General features: G+C 37.2%; 1 long non-coding RNA gene across 1 annotated transcript; it reads left to right on the top strand.

Annotated features, from left to right (window-relative positions):
* Window positions 1-926: 926 nt before the first annotated feature.
* LOC311284636 lies at window positions 927-18,282 on the top strand. Its single transcript, XR_014626253.1, has 3 exons — window positions 927-1,160; window positions 7,881-7,938; window positions 18,042-18,282. It is a non-coding gene; the product is annotated as an uncharacterized lncRNA (long non-coding RNA).
* The last annotated feature ends 4,468 nt before the right edge of the window (window positions 18,283-22,750 follow it).

The following is a 22,750-nucleotide window of genomic DNA, read 5'->3' on the forward strand; positions in this document are numbered from 1 at the left end:
CTGTTCCCTTAAAAAATAAACTATACAATCCAGACAAAAATTCTCTTTAATTTGAATTGACATGAATTTTTAAAAATCTGAATGTTTAATATTGTAGCCTATATATTAAACAGCTAATTCAAAAAACTCACCTGATGAAGAAAGAAAGAAAAAACAACAACTTTGAGGTGCTTTGAAATGCTGAAAGAATAAGAGCAAATGCTGTTCTGCGTGACAAACACAAAGACATCGAGCAGCTGATTATTAATACAGGCGATAATTTCTCACGTGCTGCCATTTCCTTCCTCCAACGACATTAACATCCAGAATATCTGCTTGCTTAAGAAATAAACCCGTATAATCAAGATCCCACCATTTTATTTTAGCACGAGACATTGTTTCGGCTCTGTGGTGTAGCCTAGTCATTATGACTTGATTTGCATATTGAGCATCACTAATTTCCTCGGTGTATCCAAATATGGCTGCGCGTAACAAACAAGACGACGTCATTGAACGTGACCCCCTCCAGTCCTGCATCAAATGACTGTCAAAATAATACTAAAGACTAATAATAATAGAATTAAAAAATAATAAAAATTAGAAGAAGAAGGCACTTTAAATGATCCAAAATGTAGAAAATATCAATGGGTACACGCATTAAAGACAACATTTGAGGATGAAGACATGTTGGAAAACGTGGTCCTTCCCACCCCATGGGGATTCAGGTAAGTCACACCTGGTCACGTCACTTAGACATTTTCTACCTCGTGCAGCATAAAGCCACACAGCGAAATCTGAGCAAATTTGGGCAATTGAATAAAATATAAATTTCATCGCACGTATAATGCAGAGGTAGAAGGGGTGGGTCATAAATTGCCCCCCCAACCCCCACCCCTCTCGAGCCCACCCAAAGTTGCAGGGCTCGCGCTGCACTTTCCATTCGCTCTCGCGCGCAGGAAGCCATGTGATGAAGTTCTGCTCTTCCCTCACACCTTCTCATCCTGAGGATGGAATAAGATCGTGTCAGACGACGGCGCCTCGTGCTTCTCTAGCAAACTGCTCGTAGAAGGATTTCGAGGATGTGATTTCTAATCGAGGATGTTCGTTTATCCGCATTTCACATCCAGATGACCGTTTTTTTTTTTTTTTTTTTTTTGTGCCATGGGGAGTTCAAGGAGAATGTAAGTAGCCTACTTTATGCTTTAAAACAGGCCACGTGAAATATGTAGCTTTAATAGCTATTGTGTTGAATTACTGCATTATTCATAAAAGGAAAAAGCAATAGGCCTATTTTTAAATGTATGGCCAGTGTTTTCTTAATTGTCCTTGTAAGAAAAAGCTAAATTGTTGATAAATTGAAAAATGCTAAATGTTCGATTATTTTCTAACGTAATGAAATATTGTTTGGCAACTATTTGCTTATGAATTATATGCGTAATATATATATAGCCTATATAAAAAACTAACACGAACTAACGAGTTATGAGCAATACATTTGTTAGTAGGCTTGGCTATTTATTAATCTTTGTTAATGTCAGTTAATATAAATCCAGCTGTTCATTGTTTGTTCATGTTAGTTCACAGTGCATCAACTAATGTTAACAAATGCAACTTTTGATTTGAATAATGTATTAGTAAATGTTGAAATTAACATGAACTAAGATTGATAAATGCTGTAGAAGTATTGTTCATCCTCAGTTCATGTTAACTAAATTAGTAAGCTAACTAAAGAAACCTTATTATAAAGTGTTGTAAAGTCTTCACACACACTTTGACCTGCACGTCACTGTCTGTTGAGCAGATGAGAACAGATAAATGAGTGTTAATTGTCCTCACAGTGTGACGTCACGCTGGACACTCGAAGTGGTTAATTGCTTCAGGGTGGTTAAATTAAGAGCTACTGTTAAAGATCAGATAAAATGGCATTTTGCTTTAAAATGATATTTGCTAAATATTTCATTAGTTTAAAGAATATACCATCTGATTGATTTGAGTCATTTTGAAGCCTTTAAAATCAAGCAAACCTTTGTTCTACTGAGAGAGAATAGATGCTTTCACGTTCTTCATTCAGCTGCGTTATTTTCTCTCATTTACATGTTTGAGGTAACCTTTACAAATGCATTTGTGCTTTCTATTAGGTTCTCAGAAAAAAAGCAAAACATATGTGTGTTTGTATGTCAGTTGTGCACGCGCTAAAATTACTAAAATAAATATGTACCGGTTATAATGTATCTCGAAATATTGACATGCATCGCTTCAGTTAGTGGTGAAATAACGGTTAGATAATTGTGTGCATCCTTCCAGTGATAATATTTTAGGGTTATTTAATGTTAGCCTATATATTATATTTACTATGGGATCATTTTAGTCTCCTGCTGCTGCAGAAACGAATCGAAGAGCGAACATTTCGTTGAAAAGTTCATGATAATATTTGTATCATGTTGATCTGTTTACAGGCCTGTTTACAGATCTAAAGCAGATCTAAAATGTAAAAGACACTTATTCCACTCACAATTATTAATTATAATTCATAATTGCAGTGCATGCCTTAGAAACTGCTCGCGCGACTCTTTTTTTTTTTGAGGCAAACTGAGTTTCACTCTTGCAACTAAACTAAACCACTGATATCTTGCAAAACGGAAAGGATGAGGGTCTACAACAGTACCAGAAATTAAGACCAGGGTGATTTTCATAGGCATTTTTACTTTTATGCATGCAAATATTTATTCACTAATAAAATCATATATTAGAACGTCCTAGAAATATATCAAATGTTAGAAAAGCTGAGGAATTAGGCACCTAGGGGCATTTTTTTTTTTTGCCCTAAGCCATGGTTCATTTCTGACTGTGGTGTATATTCATAATTGCACACTTCAGAAATGGTGCAAACCGGTGCGCGTCGCCGCGTGCGTCTCCAACTGGACATTTAAATTCGCCGTGACCTCGAGACCTCTGACCTCACGAGGTTTGTGCGCATTTTGGGCTCTAGAGATGAGTGCGTCAGTCCTGTCATCCGTGAGCACGTCATCCGTGTGCCATAAGCACGTCACGATGGTACCCTGAGCAAGAGGAGCGAAAATGCCTCCGGATCAAACCTGCGCGCGTTTTACGCATGTTACGAGAGTGATATTTGCAGCCCAAACCCAAGTACGCATGTGTTTTACTCTACAGCTCTCGCTCTGTGCCCGATGCTGCCTTTATGCCTTGCGTTTTTTGCTGCGTGCCCGTTTATTCTCTTGCATGGATACGCAGGATTTCATGCGTACCGCACTGTAAATCCAGCCGAGCCGAGCTCCGCTTGGAATAAAAGCATCCTCGCTGCTATGGATGGACGTAGCAGGCTCGCGTCTTGTAGATTTCTCTTCATCGTTCGAGTCAAGAATTAAGAAGTTCTACAATTACGCGCGGGAGCCAAGTTGGATTGGATCGACCTCATTTAGAAGGACAGCAGGCAGGCTGCGAGGAACTTTCTCGGGTTTTTTTTTTTTTTTTTTTTTTGCATGAAACTAATCACTCGCATCTGGTGACTAGTAATTGGGGCAAATGGGCTTTTTGCACTTGTTGTGGTGCGACGCATCATATGTTGGAGGCGTGTTGTTATCTTTGGTTATCTAGCTGTATGAGTGTGCTGGTCGTCATAAAGCTAGATAACCGAAAGTAAGGACCGCTTCTATCAGCATCTCAGCGTGGAGCATGAAATATATATCGGTTACTTTAGCTGTGTGCAATGAAGAAATATAGGCGTTCTGTGTGTTTTTGCTCGTGCAGACCATGATTTGTTGATCATGCACATCATATAGGAATATTTATAAAGCTTTTGGATTAATGGATGAATGCAAAGCACATAGGACACAAGCAAGACAAAGGCGTAAGTTTGTTGTGGTTGTCAGCTCAATGGAACCCACGTGCGTCCCAGTATCGTTGACTCTGGACTTATTCAAGCTCCTCAAATGAAATAATTGGGACATAATGGGATGGAGGAAGGAATGGGGATGGATTGGCATAGAAACTCATCCTTAATTGATGCGGTCGAGCGCACGTGGGGGAGATGATGTGAACGCCCGTGGACCCCCATTCCCACGCTCGAGGGCAAGTGGGCAATGTCTTGTCTGGGGCAGAATATGACAGACAGCCCTGTGAGGGGAGGGGGTCCAAGTGCACCCTGCTCATCTGCATCTCTGTGGAGGGTGGAACAGCAGAGTGGAGTGAATGGAGGATGCTGGAGAGCCTGTGTGTGACGGGAATGTGTAACGGGATGCTGTACTTAGACATACACACACCAATCAACTCGTAAACTATCCACGACTAGGCCGACATAGAGGCCCCGAGAGCTGACAACTGATTTAGAGTCAGACACACACACACACACACACACATTAAGCAGCTGGCTACATATAGGAGTATCTTGTACAAAAAATTATTACCATGTTTTTCTTCACTTTAGATTGACTTCTTTTGTTTTTATGAGCGAAATATATTTTCTGTATTCAAAACCTAAACTTAACCTTATACAAACCCTGCATTTTTATATTGATTCAATATCTTTAAATTTAATATCATTTATTATCTTTATTGGCGTATGTATACTGTAAACATTTTTAGTAATTTTGATCTAAAATGTAATAAAAAACGTGTGTATATATATATAGTTAACTCAAATAAGACAAAATAAGCCTTTTTTTTTATTAAAAAGTATGAATTACTTTATTTAACAAAGCAATACATCTTTTTTTTTTACAATTACTAAAGTAGCATTTACAGAATTTCCTGTGCAACCCATCACATTTGTTTGGATTTTATTAAAAAAGTTATTTTTTAATATTTGTGCTAGTTTTTTAGTATTTGTTTACTGCATAATAAAATTATTAAGGGAACAATATTAATTAAAAACGTTATTTTATTAGACAAATTCATTATGTTCTCTCTGCTATAACATACAGCCCTTGCTGTTTACAGGTGCAAGTGTTTTATGTCAAATATGTTTCTGTATTGTGTATTTTGGCACATGGAATCAGTTTTGATGGTCGGAATGAACTTGAATTTGACCCAAAAGCACGTGCTGAACCTTGAACTCTGAAACTTAGGGACAGAGGGCATGAGAGGTCAGACAGGTCAGGGGTCAGACTATACGCTGGAGCTCAGAAAGAAGATATATACCGTAATATTACAATTATTCAAATGTATTTAACTCATAGTAAAAACATTAGCCTGAACAAAATATAAAATTTTAAAGAGATCATTTAAAAAAAAAAAATTGCATTTTGAAAGTAAATATTATTATTATTTATATAATTTTGGGGTGGGGAGGATATAAAATGACATTTGTTAAATAATATCCAAATGAAATAATGTAAAATAATCACTGAAAATTTGATTTAGTAGTGAGAGAAAGAGAGAGAAAAAAATCAAATCTGCTAATCAACCTGCAGTTATGATGTGCCCGCCCACTTTTGGCAGATCTGTCATGTGTGATGAGCTCTTGAGCTGATTGGAGTTTCCATGGAGATGATGAGGCGCCAGTGTGTCTATAGCTGCAATAACTGTAATGAGAATCACCTATAGTGTTGCCATGCTTTAGTCACAGAAAACCGGTGTTCATTCATTACACTGATATTTCTATCTTAGATCTTCCGAGAGCAATTTATAATAAGAATATAATCTGTCATCAAGACTAAAGGATATTAATACTGAACCATATCAGTTATTAATAAACATAAGCTGCATAGGTGATTAGGCTAAAACAAGCTGATTATGTGGAATAAATGAATGGGCTACGCAAATATACTAGAACTAGATTTCCAATACCGGTATCCTGTAATTGTGTTTCCATCCCCTAATCTTTTTCGACAACAGCTGCAAATGACTTTGTACTTCATAAATGCTGAGCCGGCTCATTAATATAACGCGGATGCTAATTTGCTGTGAGGCTTTGATGGAGAGGCAAGAGGAGCCGCATGCATGCATTGATAGCAAGACAATATAAAACAGAATCGACTAGTGAATTGTTGCTAGTTTTTGACTGTTCTTTAAAAAAAAAAGACAATATTTCTGTATTCTGACAAAACCAAGAATCAACAGGGAATCAAATATAATTGCTTCTGCTTTGGAAAGCACTGATTTACATGATGTTGAATGAAATCTGAGAAAATATATGACATACAACCCTTGTGATTAACCGTCAGCGGTTCATGGGCATCTCCAAACGTCATTGTCCACCGTGGAATCGATGCCTCCTGTTTGCCACCATCTTATGACTTTGGCAGTGGAGACTGAGAGGGCAATCCCAAAATGTCTGCTGGCACACACACACACACACGCGCACACACACACACACACGTCACGCGCTTTGCATATGTCACATCACAATAGCTGCCCGTTACCATGAATACCAATTTTCTAATTAGCACCATTTTCATTGGTTTAGCACCCTGAGCTCCAGCGTATGATTGGTGGTAATCACACCGCATGGAGATCCTCAGGAGAATCAACGCTTTTGATCAACGCTTGGCATCTTGTGTTTTGATTCGACGTTGCATGTATAAACTGCTGAAGACCATATGGATGAAGACGTGCAGTGATAACAAAAATGACTTCTTTAGCTTTGTATTTCAAGCTAAATGCATTTTAAGTGATATAATTAATTCTCTGTGCACACATTTCAAACATGTTCAATGTTTCATAGTACAAATATACCAAAGAGAGGAATTTTGACCACTTTTAGGGAGTCAGTGGCATGCATGCAATATAAGCAGAAGAAGAATAGATAGATTGCAGGCATGAGGAACGCTGTTAATTATTCATTCACATTTAAGATATTCATGCAACATACGTGCCGCTGATACTCATACACTTGTGGATTGCGTGAACACATTTTGCTAGTGGCCTTTATCCTTTCTTTTCAACTACAACCAAATACTGTCCATTAAAAGTTAATGCATAAAATAAAAAGTTTTCTGATTTACTCTTAAAAAGGTTCTTTATTGGCATTGATGGTTCCATGAAGAACGTTTAAAATCCATGGAACCTTTCCATTGCACAAAAGGCTATTTTAGGTTAAAAAACAAACAAACAAAAAAAACATTATTTTTAAGAGTGTATGGTGTAAATAGCTCAAACATTAGAATGTGGCACTAACAAAGTGGAGGTTATGGGTTCGATTCCCAGGGAATGCATGAACTAATGAATAAAGTTGCTTTGGCATATGTAGATTCTTTTTTAAATGCTTGGATGGTCACACTACACTTTCCATTCTATTGACTTCCATTATGTGAATGCTGAAAGCGTAAATGCAGTTTAGAATTTTTGAAACTTTTGAATTTCGCCGCATTCTAAAGTTTAGTGAACTCTGACCTGCGAATTCATATCACACGAAGACGTGTGAGCAATAGAAGATCAATATGTCACAGCATGACCTCTTGGCTAGATGTACTGCTGAATGCTGAATGCAGTAAAGTGGAATAGATTGTGTATTTTTGACTTTTTTTGATTCATTATTATGTGTTATATGTTGAATTTATGTTTATAAAAACAGATGCCGCAGAGTGTGACATAATATCACGACATGCTCAAAGTCTAGTGACCAAAATGGTTCTTTTAATAACTGATCGCTGAGAGACTCTTTGGGGAACCGAAAATGGTGCGAAAACCCCCTTTGTATGCTGTAAATGTAGCTCAAACAGTAGAACGTGGCACTAACAAAGTGAAGGTTTTGGGTTCGGTTCCCAAGGAATGCGTAAATTAATATGTGTATTTTGAATAAATGTTGGTTGCTTTGGATAGAAATCATCTCTGTTATCTGTACCTCTAAATACGAGACATTCCGCTCACCCTTATATAGTAAAGCTAGACACAATGATGTGTCTTTATGTAACGTGAAATCTGTGTTTCTCTGTGTGTGTTAGAGGCAGCTGGAGCTCGGAGTCGCCTGCAGGAGGAAGTGTGAGGCTGATGCAACATGAGGTGAGTGAGAGCCAGAGGCCAGAAGAAGGGATGTGAACATCCTCTGCGGACCCTTCAGAGACACATGCGCATGTGCGGGTTTGCAAAACATGCTTGTAGCACGTTTGAGATTTGTTTTCCCATTGCACACAAATCCAAAAAACAAAGATATGCATGCAAATGACCAAGACGGACTAGCTATAAGAGAAAGACAGGCGAAAAAAATTATATTGGTGGAAAGCATGGTTAAAGGTGGGTGACACAACCTTACTGGCTGTAAATATTATTTTTAATAATAATAATAACTTTGTTGCATTATGCAAGAATTACCCAGAAGGGAACGTTCTGGCTAAGTTATGAACAAACCTTCTTCCAGTATCGTTAATTGAATGTTTGTTCAAACTTATCTGTTCTTCAATGATGTTCTCGAAATGTTAACACAAACACGTTATTTATAGTTTTTTTTCTGAAACTTTATTTTAGTTTGGATGTTTGTCTAACATTTTTTTTGTTCCAGAACATTCAGAGAACATTCAAAAGTAACGTTCCCATAATGTTGGCGAAATTATAAAATAGAATGTTTCCTTAAAGGGATAGTTCTCCCAAAAATGAAAATTCTGTCATCATTTACGCACTCTCAAGTTGTTCCAAACCTGTATGAATTTATTTCTTCTGCTGAACACAAAAGAAGATATTTTGAAGAATATAATATTTTGGACTCCATTGTATGGGGAAAAAAATACTATGGAAGGCAATGGGGTCCATCAACTGTTTGGTTTTCTGACATTTTTCAAAATATCTTTTTTTGTGTTCAGCAGAAGAAAGAAATTCATACAGGGTTAGAACATGAACATAGATCATGACAGAATAAAAAAATTTGTGTGAACTATCCCTTTAACATTCATAAAAAACATTTTAAAAACTGGACGTTAGCAAAACATTCTTGATAGCTGAGTATTTTAGTCAGAAGATGTTTATCGAGCCAGAAGACTCAATCACGGTGTGTGTGTGTGTGTGTGTGTGTCTGAATCAGGATGGTTTAGAAAACCAGGCCGAAGGCAACATTAAACCCCTGACCTATTTCTTCAAATCAGGTCGGTCGTATTGGACCGTTACATTAGACTCCTACTGAAGTTCTCTGTGATAGCAGACGCTAATGATGTGATATTTCGATTGTAATTATGAAACGGCGAGTCTGCGTGAAGCTGAAAGCGTTTTGCGTGCGTGTCTGCACAGAAATAAGGCTAATAATAGAATAAAACAGCATGCAAATATCAATAAGTAACAGCAAAACAGTTCCATATTAAATATATTCATATTTTTTTCTGCGGTTAATTTGTTGATTGTTGCTAAACAAGCACCGCTGTGCAAATATGAACAGCTCAGCTTTCATCAAAATCTTCATGTTGTCCAATCGTAAATGTGTAGTTTTGTGTGCGAGGTGGATTTGCACGGGCTCCATCTCTCTCCTTTTTTTTTTTTTTCATGGTTCCCACCCAGGGAACAAAAGGCATGTGCATAATAAAATCATGCAAATGCATGCAAATTTCAAAGCCAAAATAGGGGTAGGGACTTGGTGCTTTCCTTTGTGATGCAATCATCCCCCTCACTGTGTGCTTAAAGTGCTGGGTTAAGCAGGAGACAAAATGCTTTGAATGGAGCAGAAAAGAGAACAAAAAACGAAAAACAGGTGTCTTTTCCTGTGCGCTAATGTTTTTATGTAAAATATACATTAAAAAAAAAGCATTGCTAATTATTGCTATTTAAAAAAAAATAATGCATGCACGCAGACGCTGTACAAGAAAATGTATATATGTGTATATTTATACACTCTTAAAAATAAAGTTTCCGAAAGGAGTTTTTACAGTAATGCCATAGAACAACGATTTTTTGGTTCCCCAAAGATTTTTTCATTGAACCGTTCTTGAAAGAATGAAGAACATTTTAAGAACCTTTTGTGTGTTGGAAAGGTTCTATGAATGTTAAAGGTCCATTGATACTAATAAAGAACATTTATAAGAGCGTATTTAAATAAGTCACATTTTTAAAATAAATATCACATTCTCAGATCAGATTTATGTTTGACTTTTAGTAGTAGGGATAAAAATAAAAAAAAGCACAAAATGCTTTCATATTTAGGCCACATGTTCTAAACATTTATAGATGTACAAACACAAAGTGGGTCTTCTTTCTTCAGACGAGAGAGGCTTCCCTCTCAGACACAATATGGCGAGATGTGCAAAGGCCCAGCGTGCAGACAGACGCCTCACAAGCTTCTTATAATGCGTGTCGACATTAACATTCTTGCATGTCTAATGCCGGGCTCGCAGCAGACACGCAGTGTCCGGAGAGCGTGCGAATGGGGCCGTTATAGACAGCGCGGTCTTAATGATTTATTAATCTGCGCGGGCCTCATCTGAATATCGGAGCCTGGATGCTGAGCATCTCTGCTGGGCAGATGGGCCGACTGCAGACGTTCAGTGTGTGTGTGTGTGTGTGTGTGTGTGTGTGCATGTCGCAGTGCTGACGGCCATGCATGACCACAGAAACACACACACTGCAGAGCTGCATGCTATTTCAATTCATGTAATGGGTGTTTTGTTGTTTGCTAATCAATTGACGCGTTCATGAATTGTAGTGTCATTTTGAGTAAATTAATAAACTGATATTATTCGGATATAGAGCGATATGCATTAGAAATTAAATTAAAATTAATAAAAAAATCTTTATTGACTGCATTTTAGAAGATGCATTGAGTTTTAGCCCATGTTTTCTTTCCCGCTGTGTTAAAATGGGCTTCTATTCCAGTGTGTGAAACTGGACCTAGATTTACATGCTCTATAATACCAGGATAGCTTTTTACCCAGGGATTTCATCTGAAATGTGTTAATAAAACATGGCTGCATGAATTATATGTACCAGTGTTAGTGAACGGAAACCATTTTGTGTATGTTCTGGTACATGCAGCCCTTAGATTTGAATGATACATTTATTTCCATTGCTATAATGTATGCTGTGGGATACACTTCTACAGTTCAAAAGTTGGGTCAGTAAAAAAAAAGAAAAGAAATTGATACTCAAGGACACATTAAAATGATCAAAAGTGACAGTAAAGACATTTATAATGTTACAAAAGATTTCTATTTAATTTTTTTTTTTTTTTTAGCTTTCTGTCATTTATAATCAGCATAGGCAAATGATTTCTGAAGGATCATGTGACACTGAAGACTGGAGTAATGATGCTGAAAATTCAGCTTTGCATCAGGAATAAATTACATTTTAAAATATATTTGATAGATAACACTTATTTTAAATTGTAATATTTTTCACAATATTTTTACTGTATTTTTGATCATATAGCCTTGGTGTGCATAAAAGCCTTTTTTTCCCAATAACATTAAAAAAATCTTACGGACCCCAAACTTTTGAATTGTATGCATTTGAATGATTTAGCAGTGCAACATATCTTTTGCATTGGCAAATGGCAGTTCTACGAGGTTAAATGAGCGGTGAAAGGGCCTGAACATTGTGAATTATAAACTATATTTTATGCATGAGGACGTAGTCAAACTTTTGTTAAATTGACGGATACTGTACTTCCTTTTACGCTGCTCATATTAGCAAGAATGTTGATGACAATTGAGCATACCAATGCATATTTATCATTGTGTTGGTATGTACATGTGTAAAAATTGACAAAAAACAGTAATATGACGTGCAAACACACACAAATCCAACTGTGACGGAAAATCCATTTTCAGCTTTTAAACACTCTGCTAAACTTATATTAGATTACTAAAATGCATTTTCACTTGATATTCTCAGAAAACCTTTTACACTCGACAAATAAAATATTCAAAACCAACGTTTTGAAACACAAATTATTTTAGTCGCAATTTTAATGCTTAAATCATTTTTTGGGATGCTTTTTTACAATACTGAAGTCGGAGTCCCTACGGGTCTTTTTTCCAGACTTCTGTTAACGTCTCTCTGTTGAAGTGAGTGGCGATTAAGCAGCGATATTTCAGCCCTATGAGAGACGCTGCCCTCTCTCGGGTCCCATGATGGAGTTCTGTGTTAAGAGTGGCGATGGAGAGAAAAAGTGAAGGAGGGGAGGACAAATTGGAGGGGGCTTACGGTGGCCCAGTCAAAGGGTCCATTGTGCTGGGGCGAGGAGCAGAGTTAATCAGGAGACCCAACAGTAATCAACGGTAGAGTTTGGGTCGGACAACTGCTTGGGTAAACATCCATTGTTCTTGGGCTGAGGTACCAAACAATGCCAGTATTGTCCCCGGGTCTCTCATTAGGGTGTGCTGGGGGTTACGAGCTCTCAGCTCGGGCTGTTAAGAGCTTCAGAAGCGGATGGGAACCAGAGGGGTAAAGCCGAGTGGAGGGGGACAGGAACAGGCCTCTCACAGTCCCTTCGCCACAAAACCTTTTGGCCATGGGCCGCACAAGCCGCAGGAAAGAGAGAAAGGCCAAGCTTGTCATGACATCTTCACGTCAAAAATCTCACGGAAGGCTCTCGTTCGAGGGGGGGTGGGGTGGAGGTTCACAACAGGAGAGGATGACATGAAAATCAATTAGAGAAAGGAAGTTATGGCCATCTATAACCAATATTAATCAAATACAGACAGTCTTCACTAAATATATCCCAATTTCAATTTGTTGTTAAAAATAACAAAAAAAATCAAAAGCCATACTATTAATCAAGTTTCAAATGTAACCTATTAATAATAAAAACCTCAATAAACTGCCAAGTAGGCCTTAAACTTTTTTTTTTTTTTTTTTTTTTTAAAGCCAACAAATGTCCTCAAATAGAGAGTACACTAAAAATCTTTCTTTCAAAATGTGTTTTTTGCTTCCCCCGATTCATAGTGGTAAGCCTATAATATTAGTTTAGAGACGTCGGGGCGGATTTGCATATTCGTCCGTTCGTCATTTACGTCATGTCCATCTTGTCATGTAAATAAAGAAAAAAGATCCGGTTATAGCGCATGTATGGTACGGTGGAGGATTTTAATGTCGCACACATACAGTAATTACCAAAACAATTTTCCTCCACAAGTAACTTGCAGTTGTATGGTTCAACCACTAGAGGAGTGTTACAGGTAACGTTGCATAAATTTGCATTAACATAGAATGTTGTGTCGGGATCTGCATATAGCGGTTGTTTTACATCGACTTCGAATATGGTTTTTACATTTCTATTTATTTAACATGATAGTTTAACAAAGGTGGTGCAAAAGAAAAGCTGAAATCATGGTCAGTGAAATCAAGGTAAAGCTGTGATTTCTCCATTTAGTTTTCGTGTGCGTATGATAGCAGTGCTGCAATCTTGGATTAGCTGTATTTTACATTTTCCAACATAACTGTCAAAACAGTTTTTACTGTTTTTTACTCTTATTACGTGCAGCATTTTGAGAGCTCATTTTTCGTAACTCGAGACACTTCATATTTTTCATGTTTCTAATGAAGGTCCATTGAAGGGCTACAGAGGGATGACTAACAAAACCGTTAATGCTTAAATTGTGTAGAAACGTCCCAGATAGCATAAATTCGGCTGTAGGTATTCACCATCCAAAGCATGTGACAGCATCCTATTATTTCATTCCCTTAATTTGTTTTTTACTTGCACATGAGGTTTTTTAATAGTGATTCGTTCATGTGTGTGTGTGTGTGTGTGTGTGTGTGTGTGTGTGTGTGTGTGTGTGTGTGTGTGTGTGTGTGTGTGTGTGTGTGTGTGTGTGTGTGTGTGTGTGTGTGTGTGTGTGTGTGTGTTTCACCACCTGATTTATGGACATTCTGAATTATGGATTCATCCTTTTGGATGGACGAATCCGGGTGCCAGCTGCACATTTACAGTAGATCCCATTCTAACCTCTCGGCAGAGAGAGAGAGAGAGAGAGAGAGGAGAGAGGGGGGGTTCATGTAACACTGTTTCATGAAGAAAGCATGTTACTATAATTAGACAACGGGCGAGTTTGGCGCAAGGATAATTCCCCCCCCCCCCCAAACCCTTTCATCTTCTAGTTCTCTCCCCTACCTAATTTTACATAATAGTAAGACATGGTAGGCATAAAATCTCTCCTTAAGTTGTGACATGGCCTCTATATGTGTGCTTAATGAGTATGTATGTGCTGAAAATGGGGGTCTTTTGTTCGGTTTAGAATCTGGGAAATTTCTGAGCACTGCGAACCATTTATCTACTATTTTGTGTGTGAGAAAATGGCCGCACTTTCGTTCCATTGCTTCAGCTGGTGGTATCTCTGTTATCTCAGAAAGCACATTAGGTCGAAAACTCATCGTTCTTGTGGGGATAAAATTCGACTAGTGTGTGAAATGGGGAAAAGGAACTAGCGTCCACCACCCCGAGCCATTAAACCAGGACAGTGCTCAGAGAAAGGGAACTCGATGCTCTGGTTTGTGATTAGCTGTTTTTTTTTTTTATATATATATTTTAAGGTTCGCTGGTCTCAGATAATGTTGCCTAATGAGTTCACACAAGCTTAGCTGAAGGTTATAGAGGTCTCACCAAATCTTGCATAATACATTGTAAATGACTACATAAGGCCCAGTAAGTGTCATCACACCGAAGCCATTCTTTCTAATTTCAAAGCTGTCGTATTTGATTGGACTGTGAAAAGTTCTTGTGAGATTACAGTTTTTCTCAATTCTCAAATTAACAATTAGCTTCTTGTTCACATCAGATTTGAATTTCTTATTGATTTAAGCATGCGTTTTGACACATGTGTGCAAAAGAAATGGTATACAGTCGTCTACAATTTGCATAATAACTAAATGCATGTGGTTTGTTGATCAAAACGGTTGATTCTCAGTGAACCAGTTATCAAAATCGGTCAGACATGCATGTATATTCCATAAATATTTAACATGCAATGGCCAATGGCAAATGGCCTGCTATTGTAATGAAATAGGAATCACAATCTTATCAATCAACCAATCAAGTTTGGAAGCATATGGAGTTTGCCCATCAGCACAATCACTATTTTTGAACATGGAGGAACGTCATAACCTTAAACATCAGTCTCTAAAGCAGTACATTCATTTTTTTTAGAAATGGGTTACTTAAACTGATAATCCACAGTTGCTTGTCGAGGAAGAGCAATAGGAAGATGAATGAGCAACTGTGAATACTACACAAATAAATGTACTGTATAAACACAAATGTTAATTTTCTTTTTGTGTATACTACTGTATTGACTTTTCCTAGTAAATGTTTACCTACTGTTGAAGTCTGTTTCTAAAAATCTCAGTGTGATACACAAGAGCATTCAGCCAGAGAGCAGTTTAGAGAATGTTAAGACTGTTTCGAAACGTGCCAGAGCCAGGACTGTACAGAGCAACATGTAATGTTGCATGTGCTATGAAATAATCTGTCTGTGCGATGAATAAATGCATCACACGTGCTACAAAACTTTCAACCTCTGTAGAACCAGTGCTATGTGCAAAAAAAGTTACCGTACAGCCCTGGCCAAAGCGATTGAGGAAAACTGTATTGGTTCATTTGATTTTGTCTGTCTTGGTTAAATCAGCAGGAATGCTGTCAGAGGCAGAACAAATATTTAAGTTTGATGAATAATTATGAAATCTTGAATAATGTGCACTGATGAATCACTTAATTTTAAAATCAGTATGTTTAGTCTTTGTTTTCATAAACTAAAAACACTGATTTTAAAACTAAGTGATTCGTAATGTGCGCTTTTGAATAATCAAAAAATTTTTCCCGTCTTTTGAATAATTAACTGATTAAGTTATTCAAAATAACTGTGAAAAAAATACAAATGTACAATTTATAAATTATAAAAAGTACTAAAATAAAATTCATATAAAATTCATTATAAAATGCATGCACCTCGAAATTATTTAGATAATCTTTAAACATTACCTAAATACATAACATATTTTTACATATATTATTTTTTCATGTATATAATATTACAAACCTCTCATTTCACAGGAAGACGTTAGAAGTGATTAAATAATACAACTTGTTTATATAAAAAATATATATAATGTAATGTATATGTATATATATATATATATATATATATATATATATATATATATATATATATATATATATATATATATATATATATTACTCACATCTTTCTGTGAAAAGAGTTTTATGGAAATATTTTGGGCATGAGCCGAGAGATAAACATTAATTATGACATCACTTTCTCAAGCTGGCTCTGTTTTGACTGCATGTAGTATTCAGACTTGAGAAAATGACATAAGCTAGCAAAGCACAATGAAAAGAAAGGTGTGTGTGTGTGTGTGTGTGTGTGTGTGTGTGTGTGTGTTTGTGTGTGTGTCGTCGTCGGAAGGGGTGATGGTGTTACACTACACCAGTGTTGTATGCGTTATGCTGGATTAGACTGGACAAAAGTATGCAAATATTGTTGCTCAGTTCTTCCAGGCTTTGTGAGACAGTCTGACAGAGAGTAAAAGGGGACGAGATGCATGTGAGGTTTTGTTGCCATCTGGGATGCTAACCTTGGGAAACTGTACCCTAATTAGCATAAGAATAATTGATACATTAAATTAGTCTTACAATGTCAAGGTTGTGTAAGGGTGGTGTACAGATGCAAACAAAGACAAATGAATAGAAAGTAAAACACTCATTGTGAACTACGATCAATTAAATACATAAATCACAAAGGCTATTCATTTTAAAACAATACGAGTATAAAGAACCAGTGAAACCGACTAAAAACAAACTAAAACTTTTTGATAAAAAAAAAGAGAAAACTCTAAGGCCTGGTGTTTAGATTAAAACCAGGATTGGGCCTTAGTTCAGTTAGAATTGAATATTGTAGAAGATTTATCTCTAAAAAGATTACATTCTTTGTACAGTTAGGCATCAGAGAAGTATGTGATGATCTGAGGATAAGCAAGAGACCATTAGCACTTTATATTCATAATGTTTGAGATATTTGTGACTCAACTGCATCAAGTAGACACACACACACCTCGCTCAGTGAAAGGATGGCGGTTGTTAGGTGTGAAATCACGATGTGTTAACAAGACTGACTCCTTCTGTGAGCAGCACACACACTCTCAGATTCATAACCCTTAAAATAGCATTTGTACCTGTAAAAGCTTCTCATGTTGGCTTCAGCTAAGCAATATATTTCTCCAATCCAGAGGCATTTCATTCTTCTGACACAACACAGGGTGTGTTGAAATGAAAAAGCATGCAACATTAAGTATTTTGATATATATCCTGACCATAATGAAAGTGAGAATTAAAAGTGATCGCTTTCCCTCGTCATGATCAATGAAGGTCTAATTTCACTCAGAGATGAATATTTCCGCATCTCATTCCCACGTCTAATGTAATGGCTGAACATGGCAAGTTCACCATAGCCAAAGGCCAAATGGACAACATTTTTCAGCATAGAAATCATTTTAGAATAAGGCAAACGTCAAGGGATAGTACTAGAAAATGAGTTTCTGCTGATCTGTCAAGCTCATATTTGTCTTCTGTGGAAGTGGATAGCAGTACATCAGGAAATCAGTTTCCTCTACTAAACTTCCTCCCGAGTTAATCACAGTGCGTTCATCAATTATACGGAGCTGGATTTGAACATCACACAGTCTTTAACTAGAGCCACCACATGATGTTTCCGAGAAGACAGAGAGTGGGATCCAATTGCAAAAGTTTATTAAGAAAATAACAAAAGATAAATCCAGGTAAAGGGAGACGTAGGCACAAAGTTCAGGAAAAGCAGAACTGACAACAACACATACACTAAATCCACAACGGGCAACATCAGACAGAAATACACAGGATAACGAGAGGCTAACTAGGAACAGGTGAGGGTAATCAATCACTATGGCAAAAAACAAGAGTAACTACAGTTACTAACTATAGAAAAACAGGAACTAAACACAGGACGTGAACAATGGGAAAACAGGAACAGAAAATACACTTCAAAATTAAAGACCAAACAGCAAAAAACAAGAAACACAAATCAGGGAGCATGTAGAAAAAAATGTCATTGCAAAAAATCAGGTAGCATGCATATACTTTCACTCTGAAACTGTTTACGTTGCATTTATAGCACTTTTTTTTTTTTTTTTTGTCTTTCTAGGGTTGGCAGATAAATGAAGGATGATAAAGGAATCATGGGAAGGATCTGATCTGGATACTTTCGTATCACTTCAGTGATGGTGAAAGTAACATCAGTCAGAGCTCACAGATCATCTTATGAAGATGCTTCAATCACAAGGGGTAAAATATATAATATAAATAAAAATTCTACATATAATGTGTATTTTATATATGTGTATATGTCTGTAAAAATATTTGCAATTTTTCTAAATAAAAACTGATATTTGATCAAAATATGTTCATGTTTCCTTCTTTATGCCATTCTTCGGGTGTGTGTGATGGCCCAAATATCACAGATCATAAGAGCATGTCAGTTTTCATGAATGAATGATATGAATGTAGCCTTCATACTTCAGTACACATAATATGTTACAAAATGGAATGAAACTGAATGAATCAAAAGCTTTTAGTTTGCATTATAAGCAGGGAAAAACTGCTTGGAGGTCTACATTCTGACTGAAATATGTTGGAAAACCATTAAAAGCTGTTCAAAATACTGACATTAAAACGGAAAAGACAAAAATAGGCCCTGTAATTACCATAAGATTATGAATTATTAAGCAATCCCAGCATCATTGAGTTGAGAGGGGTGCTCACGCTCTAGTATCTGGCCAGTGAGTGGACACTGGTCCTCATGTTAACAGCCTCCTCTCTTCCTCTCAGGAGACTCTTGTTAGACGAGATGCCACTGAAATTAATTAGCGTGATTCACAATCTACTCCACAGCCTGGAGGTGAGGAGGACTGTCATGTCTCTTTGTAAAGACTGTGCCTGTCTGTTGGAGCTTTTATTTATTCTCATTAAACACTAAACAAGCCCAATGGTGTTTAAATAACCAGCAGATGTTAACCATGCACTTCCAGTAATTAGTTTACAACTCTTAAAACCAGCAGTGGGCAGCGCATTAGCTGTCTCAGGACAATTCTGTGCATGTCTTGTCTTTCTGCACTATTGCAATAATTATGTTTTTGAACATGTTTATCTGGTTAAAGGGCCCCTATTGTGCTTTTTCGGATATTACCTTTCATGGAGTGTGTAATATAGCTGTTTATGAATGTAAAATGTCTGCAAAGTTTCAAAGATGAAAGTGAATGATAAATGGAGTTATTTTCTCTCAAAAGAAACAACAGATTTTGAACAGCCTGAAATGAGTCGTCAGTAATTCCACTCTTATTTCCTGCACAAACCTACGAAAGGTTTGTAACAAATTTGCATAATGCTGGCCTGGGATGTTCATTAGCTGCCCGCAAACAATGTCTAATTTGACCCTCAAACACTGTAGTTGTAGCTGAGACTGGAAGAGTTTGGTTTGTGTTGTCGACATGTTGAGAAGACGCTGTTTTCTGTGCTGGGAAAGTAAATCCACTACATGTAATTCCAGAGGATGAAGTCGAACTGATACAGTAAAACCGACTGACCAACTGACCAATCTGAGCAGAGTAGACCAATCACAACAGACTGAGCCATCTGACCAATCTGAGCAGAGTAGACCAATCACATCAGACTGAGCCATCTGACCAATCAGAGCAGAGTAGACCAATCACAACAGACTGAGCCATCTGACCAATCACACAGAGCAGAGTAGACCAATCACAACAGACTGAGCCATCTGACCAATCAGAGCAGAGTAGACCAATCACAACAGACTGGGTCATCTGACCAATCAGAGCAGAGTAGACCAATCACAACAGACTGAGCCATCTGACCAATCAGAGCAGAGTAGACCAATCACAACAGACTGGGTCATCTGACCAGTCAGAGCAGAGTAGACCAATCACAACAGACTGAGCCATCTAACCAATCAGAGCAGAATAGACCAATCACAACCATCTGTGTCATCTGACCAATCAGAGCAGAGTAGGCTCTGTGAAAGGCGGGGTTTAGAGAGACCAAATTCTTTATCAAACCGTTTCAGACACTTTTAGAAAAGAGCTGATGCTGCAGTGTATATTATGAGAAAAGTTTTTTGACCTTGGATGCATGTACACTTACTGCGAGAGACTCCACAACAAAATTAGGAACCTTTAAAATAGCATAATAGGGACACATTAAACGTTCTAAAAGTTTTTGTGTGTGAGGCAAAGTCCAACCATTCTGCTTATTTATATTGGCTTGCTGTAAAATCTGACTACATGAACAGTCCAAACGTTCTCCACACATGACCCTTATATGTATATGTCAAGGGTCATGAAACCCTTCTATGTTGACACTGAACATTTACACTTCCGGTTTAAAAAAGGTTCAAGAAATGTTATTGTCACAGGACAAAATACACTGATGATTTTTTATACTGTAAGCCTGCCCATTACCCAGCATGCAAAGTATGTGAAACAAGTTTGGGGGCGAGTTTATTTTGTAAGTGTCCTGGGAATTTGCTGTTATCCTGGATGTTTGAATGTATGGAATGTTGTGTTTTCATGTTTTATGGGGACTTTCCATAGACATAATGATTTTTATACTGTACAAACTGTATATTCTATCCCATTACACAAACCCTACCCCTAAACCTACCCATCACAGAAAACTTCCTGCATTTTTACATTTTCAAAAAACATCACATAGTATGATTTATAAACTGTTTTCCATGTGGGGACCAAAAAATGTCCCAACAAGGACAAGGGGTGACATTGTGTCCCCATAATTTACGGTTTACCTTAACCACACACACACAGTAACCTTACAATACATGGTAAAATTATATATTTTAAAAGACCATATACTGTACGTAGTTTCACTTTTAGAATTTGAAGAAAATGTATATTTAATAACATGATACAGATATATTAAGATATATAAAGGCAGCAAAACTAGGGTGATTGCAACAGATTTAAATAAACATTCGCTATTTAAAATGAACAAAAAAGAGATTTTTGCCATGAATGTGTGTATTAGCTATAATAGGACTAAAAATGCACATGATACGTTAAATTGGCAATGTGTATATCTATGCAAAAACCACGGAACCTGTCATATTTTCCCATAAGCTATGAGGAAGTTAAGCTATGGCTTAACATATCCAGAGAACATTCAAGTTGGACATCTCAATGGACCGAGGGTGGGACGGGCTGTCTGGTTGTGTGCAGAGACTCCGTCACGGTCTCAAAACCCCACTTGAGTCTCTCCTCCGTTCTCAGAGTCAGACAAGGCTAAGAGGTTTCCACATTCACATCCACCTCATCTCGCTCCCCACTTCACCGCAGTAATGCATGATACCGGCTCACTCCAGCCCGGAGGAGGAGGCCAGACTGCAGCTGCCCGTCTGGGGCCGCATGAAAGAACGGGCTGTTTTTCGGTTGGGGCGGAGAGGGAAGCTGTGAATGCCCTCCCAAAGAGAGATGAGGCATATTGAAAACTATATTAAATTACCCTGATTAACAATTTAGCCACGAACAGGAGAGGCAGGGAGGGATTCCATTGGCAGAGCCAAAGCCTATTCACCGGCAGAGCTGTGGGGTCGAAAGGTCCCCCAAGTTCACAGGCTCTGCGGCTTTGTTATGCTAACTCACAATCTCAAATCAGCAGCCAAGTGGAGTGTGAAATAGAAATGATTCCTTGAGAACTTTCAGCGAGTTTGTCGTCCACACCAGCACCCCCTCCCCCAGTGCCAGAGGTCCGTCTGCTCCATCGCCTGTTAAAAACTACTAAGTCCATCCATGGGACAGAAAACAACTGCAAAATGTCAGAAGTAGCAATCTGATGATTAGTGTATTAAATAGCTTTTTGTCACAAATTATATTTGCATGCTGTATTCATTGTAAAAGGGTGTTTAACTACAGAAACTAACAGATTTCATTGTTTTCTATTTGATATATGGTCACATTAAAACTGTCTTGGAAACTGAAACCTTCATCATTTCACTTCCTACTTTTAAAATTATTATTATTATTTTTTTTTTGGTATAGATCTTATTGTTTTTCTCTTATTCCCAAACACATACCGTCAATCAGCATGATTTTTTTTTTTTTTTACATTTAATAAAAAAAATAATCATCTAAACAAAAGGTTCACTCATCATAAACCATTTCAATATTTGGGTGTGTGTCTGAAAATTGAAACACAAATTATGACTGGCTCTCAAGTTGTGACATAATTTCAATCACTGTCAGCAATTGTACTGCTAATAAAGTTTTTTCAAGCGTTCAAAAGCGGTTATCAAGTAAACAACGGTGTCAGTGAAGAAACGATTCAAGGTAAATATCGCTAATATTTGAATCAAGCTGCAGTTTTGACAAATTCTGACAAAATCATGAACATTGTACATTTTTGTTCTAATTTGGATACATAAAATGCTAGCCACAAAATTAGCTTTAACATGAAAAAGGTGTCAGTTATTTTATCTAAAAAAAATGTAGACTCATTTCCACCACAGAATGTTGGGTGTATTTGAGATGTGGGAAATGTTCATGACAAAAATGACATACCTAACCCACACACACACACTTAGACATTGTGGAGACAAAATACATAAACACATACATTTTTCCATGTAGTTGAAGAGACACCCACAAATTATGTCTAAATATTTATAAATCATAATAATTTTTAAGAGCGGATGTCAAGCAGATGAAATTTTAATGCTGAATGTTTAAGGATTCTCTGTCCACTGGGAACCGTTTTGCGTCCTTGGGGAACCATAGAGCCGCTCCACACTTCAAGTAAACGATGGGTCAACCATTGTTTAAATCCAGG

Source organism: Rutilus rutilus (assembly GCF_951802725.1).
Source record: "Rutilus rutilus genome assembly, chromosome: 25".
NCBI classification, from domain to species: Eukaryota; Metazoa; Chordata; class Actinopteri; order Cypriniformes; family Leuciscidae; genus Rutilus; species Rutilus rutilus.